General features: G+C 39.0%; 1 non-coding gene across 1 annotated transcript; it reads left to right on the top strand.

The window, feature by feature from the left end:
* The first annotated feature begins 4,808 nt into the window (after window positions 1-4,808).
* LOC114007675 (U6 spliceosomal RNA) lies at window positions 4,809-4,916 on the top strand. Its single transcript, XR_003549259.1, has one exon. It is a non-coding gene; the product is annotated as a U6 spliceosomal RNA (small nuclear RNA).
* The last annotated feature ends 595 nt before the right edge of the window (window positions 4,917-5,511 follow it).

The following is a 5,511-nucleotide window of genomic DNA, read 5'->3' as shown; positions in this document are numbered from 1 at the left end:
AACATGCAGTTCATCACTGACCAAAACATGATGACGTGGCTCATGACAACATAGCAACAGAAAAATAAGAAGTGATCACTTCACTTGGCTTATAAAATAAGATCTGCGTGTTAACAATTTGGCAACCCCAAATAATTGCTTTGAACTATGGATGAATAGCTTTTCAGAGTTCTGAGTGCTTAAAGTAGAAGTCACAAAACTCATACCATAAAGCTCATGCTTGTGGATTGTACGTGAATCTACCAGACTTTTACTAAGGACTGGGCTAAGAGTTTACATACAGTTTTAACGCGCTTTTCGACCGTAATAGTGCCTTCTGTTAGGAAGATTTTGCTACTCTATTAAAATGCCAAGAAAGTGAGTTATTCCTCCCTCCCCTTTATTTTGTTTTGCTTTGTTATATTTCTATTTTTTTTTAAGGAAGAGAATCTGGCTTTTACCTTTTAAAAATGTAAACATACTCCATGTGCTTGGGTATATAATACATAAAGAAACAGGTTTTCAAACACACAGTTGAGAAACTGGGAGAGAGTGCCATTCGAATATTTTATTCTTGACAAAGTTACAACTTCCCTTCTCAGGAAAAGAGGTTTGGGATTTTTGTTTGTAAGAGTAAAAAGGTTCATAATAAAACTGAAAGTCTCCTTGGATGTCAACGAGCTCATAAAGAAGAGACAGTTAGATCAGTTAGGCATGTAAATCAAAAACACACAGAATTCTCTCGACTTGAGAACTTTCAGAAACACCACTAGCATTCAAGGCACTCTACTCACCCTCCTAAGGGCAAATTTGGAAACTGGCAATTTAGCTTGGCATTCAAAAGCCAATGAATTATAGGACAGGGTGGGGTTGGAAGAAGCCCTCCCTAGACTTTCATGTCTAAAGACCCAAGTTCAAAGTGCTCCTTGGAGTTCCAGCCAAAATAGCCTCCCAGCCCAGCCTTCTCTTCCTGGGTGAGTCTTTATTGTTCATTTCAACAATGGGAAGGCTCATTCTCCAGCCAGTGGCTCCAGTGACTGTTTCAGAAGGCTCAGCTCCATGTGTAAGAGTACAACCAAATCTTACTGCAAGAGTGCATTCCTTGTGCCTACTGGGTGCTGGTCAGACCATGAGAAAGAGCTAGGGGAGTGAGTAGACCCCTCTTAAGAAGATGACAGGAAATAACATGGAGAAAATATGAAATGGTGAAAGATTGATCCTAAACTGAATAAAAGCAATGCTATGAACAGGAAGCGTTCTGAGCAATGAGGGAGAAAGAGGTTGCGGAGGAATGAAGGATAGGAACTTGGCAGAGGGTTTATTCTGTTGGACCTATCAGTATCTTCACCTGCTCTTTCACATGAATATCACCGCTTGGGAGGAAAGCCAAAAGAATGGATGAGTAGTGTGATTTCTAAGTATCCTGTTCTACAAGACAAACCACAGTCTAGAATGAATTAATATGGGTGAGAAGAGATTCTAGAAACCACATCACTTAAGGAAAAGTTGAAGGAAACCAGAATGTTTGATTGGGGCAAGAGTAGACTAGTGAATTACTGATAGCTGCTTTCAAATACCAGACAGGTGGCTCGTGGAAGAGGGATATTATTTTTTTTTTTTTGAGAGGTTTTCGCTATAGGGTGCGTGCACTCGCCAGACAGACAGAGAGAGACAGAGAGACAGAAAGCAAGAAATCACCCCCCAGGGGGGATGGTCACGCCACAATCCCTTCTCCTCCATTCTCCTCTCGAGATCTTGGGCATGCACGCACACGTGCCTAGCATGAGTTTTAAGCCACTGGGTCCGAGACGCAAACCGCGGTCGACTATGTAGGAGTCCAACGACATAGCCATTACGCTAACTGCTGGTTCCCGAAGAGGGATATTATTTATCCTGTGACATTGTAAAGAACCAAATCAGGACCTATAAATTATAATCAACTGTTATACAAGTTTATAGATGTTATACCAAAGTGAGTTCTACTTCAAAATGAATAAGACAATCTAACAATCAGAATGGCCCCAAAACATAATGACATAATCACTGAGCACCAAAAAAGCCAAAAGCCAATATTCACAGATAGCCTGCTATATTCAGATGTCGAACTAAGTATTTTTACATTAATTTCCTCATTTCAGCTGCACAATTTTATAAAATTAACACCATCTTTGTTATCAACATTTTATAGAACAAAAAGAAACAAATAAAAACTGAGACTCACCCATTACAATGTATCTAAATTCACACAGCTAGCATGTGACTGAGGCAGGTTTTAAAGCCAAAGTCCATGCTCTTACAACTATATTATATCAATTTTTATAAACTGAGTTTAAAAACAAACAGAACATTTAAAAATGGTGGCAAAGATGTGGAAAACCCGGAATCCCTGTGAATTGAAAACTGGAGTCCCACTGTGCTGCTAGTAGGAATGGAAAATAGTGCTGCATTCAATATGGCAGATCCACCAAAAACTAAATATAGAATTATGATACGATGCAGTAATTATACTTCCGAATTGTTTTGTGGTGTGTAAACCCCAAAGAATTGAAATCAGGGACTCAGATATGAACACCTATGTTTATGGCAACAGTTATACTAACCGAAATGTAGAAGCAACCCAAGTGTATATCAACGAATGGATAAAAAATGTTTTATATATATATATATACATAATTTTTTTAAAGAGAGATTTTTGTTATAGGGCGCATGCACTTGCCAGAGAGGCAGAGGGAAACAGAGAGACAGAAAACAAGAAACCCCCCCGGAGGATGGCCATGCCACAATCCCTTCTCCATTCTCCTCTTTAGATTTTGGGCACACACACACACACACACACACACACACACGTGTGCACCCAGCATGGGTTTCAAATCACCAGGTCCAGGATTCAAACTGTAGTCAACTCTGTGGTAGTCTAGTGACATAACCATTACGTCATCTGCTGGTCCCCAAAATGTGATATATTAACACAATGTAATATTATTCAGTCTGAAAAAGGAGGATATGACAGCACATGCTCCTACATGGTTGAACTGTTAAGTCACGCTAACTCAAAATAAGCCAGTCACAAAAGGGCAAATACTATGATTCGATTATCTGAGGTATGTAAAGTAGCTAAATTCCTAGGGACAGAAAGTAGAATGGTGGTTGTCAGGGGAATGGAGAGGGAGGAAATGAGAAGTCAGTGTTTAATGTGTACAGAGCTTTAGTTGTATAAGATAAAATGTTCCGGAGATGAATGGTGGTGATGGCTCCCCGACCATGTGAAATGAACTTAAAGCCACTTAATGCATTTAATGTAATGTATACCTGAAAATGGTTAAATGATAATTTTGCATTATGCATCTTTCACTACAATTTTTTAAAGGAGTGAGCATCCCATAACTGGAAGTATTCAGCAGGGAAAAAGTCTATATGTCAGAAATACTAAGGAAGGGATTATTATATTGGGAAGAGCCTGGACTAAGTGAACTCTGAGATCTCTTCCAATTCTAAAATGATAGGACAAGATAGGTACTTCATCAATTACAGAAGTTAAAAAAAATGTTTTATTTTTTCATAAAAACACATACTACCTTTTATCCTGGAGCTTCGCAGCCTGGATGCTGAAACAGCGGGGCCCTGGAATTGATTTACAATCAGATTCTCTCATTGTTTGTAAAGCATATTAGCAGAAAACCATTTCCAGCTCCATTTTAATGAGGACCAATTTGTTATTTTTTTGGCCCCCCCCCCCGCCTTCCATTGTTAAAGAAAAGATACAAGAAAAGAAAATCTAGGTCTCACAGTTCAAGAATTAATGAAGGCCCTGAAACAATTATGCCTTAAATATACAGAGGTTTCCTTAATGTAAATAGACTGTATTTCACAGCAAGTCTTCTTAGAACAAGGGATCCATTTCAGCATGACAGAGTGGGCAATGCAGCAAGGCTATAGTCTGTACTCAATTTGCCATTTTACTTCCGTTGACGTTGACTAATGTACAAATAGCCTGGCTTAGAGGATCTGGGAAACACTAGGTCACAGTGTGAAGTATATGCTAATATAGCACAATTTATATAAAAATAGAGGAATGTAAATAGCTAACTGAAGCCAGAGGTAGGTTGCTCCAGCCAAGTGGGGACTGAGGAACATTGATAATGCAGAGAATGTTGTTCTCGTTAAAACCTCTGGGAACAGTACACTCGGGCTTTCTTGCAGTTTAAATGCGATGATAAATTAAAACTGAGTTCCTCCTGCTTTCTGAAAGCATGCGTGTGTCTCTGCATTACTGATCAACATGACATGTTTAAGTAATCAAAATTAAAAGTCAGTTTGATACAAAGATTAACATTCCCAGTCTCCACAGCTGAGGAGCTCACGGTACAGTGAGGTTAAACTGAGAGCACACAGACCTTGAAAAAAAGGCAAAATGTGTAGAATTGGTAGGCCTTATGACAAGGTGGAGTAGGCATGGTTAATAACAACTGCTATTTATTTAATGCTTATGGGTCAAACATAAGAATTTCACACTTGTTATCTGATTTAATCCTCATAATATGGGCTAAGAACCAGTACAACATGGTACATAATCCACTCGTTAATAAATTCCATTGAAACCATTCACAGCAAAGCCATGACTGAGTTGTCTATTATCCCATTCCCAGAGTCAGGCAGCTTATGGAATCCTCGGCAGGTTCTGATTCCTTGGATCTATGTCACAGCACTCAAGGGAAAAGAAGAGGAAAGGTAGAAAGAAATAACAGAAAAGTAATTAAAGGATTCAGGATTATTGAGGCTGAAAACTCAAAATTCAAGTTCTAAAGGTGAAGTTGAAAATAGCACAAATTGTGCTCGCTTCGGCAGCACATATACTAAAAATTGGAATGATACAGAGAAGATTAGCACGGTCCCTACGCAAGGATGACACGCAAATTCATGAAGCGTTCCATATTTTTAGATGACATACGAATAGCCAAAAGGCATATGAAAAAATGTTCAGCATCCCTCATCGTAAGGGAAATGAAGATCAAAACAACAATGAGGTACCACCTAACCCCAGTCAGAATGGCTAAGATTAAAAAAAAAAAAAAATGATAAGTGTTGGCAGGGGTATGGTGAAAGGGGAACTCTTTTACACTGCTGGTGGGAATGTAAATTGGTCCAGTCACTGTGGAGAACAATTTGGAGATTCCTCAAAAATCTACAAATAGATCTACCATATGATCCAGCAATCCCACTACTCGGTATCTACCCAAAGGACAGAAGAATTATTCATGGGAAAAGTGCTTGCACATCGATGTTTATTGCGGTACTATTCACGATTGCTAAGACATGGAACCAACCCACATGCCCCCATACGGATGAATGGATTGAAAAACTGTGGCATATAAACTCTACGAAATACTATTCATCCATAAAAACCAACAAAACCCTGGCTTTTGACAGAAAGTGGAAGAATATGGAAGATTTACTGCTTAGTGAAGCAAGCCAGGCTATGAAGGACAGACATTGTATGTCCCCACTTAATATATACCGAGTGTCTGCACTCTA

The sequence above is a fragment of the Tupaia chinensis genome, unplaced genomic scaffold, assembly GCF_000334495.1.
Source record: "Tupaia chinensis unplaced genomic scaffold, TupChi_1.0 Scaffold000215_1, whole genome shotgun sequence".
NCBI classification, from domain to species: domain Eukaryota; kingdom Metazoa; phylum Chordata; class Mammalia; order Scandentia; family Tupaiidae; genus Tupaia; species Tupaia belangeri.
The sequence above is the reverse complement of the archived record's forward strand: the minus strand, read 5'-3'. Positions and strand labels throughout refer to the sequence as shown.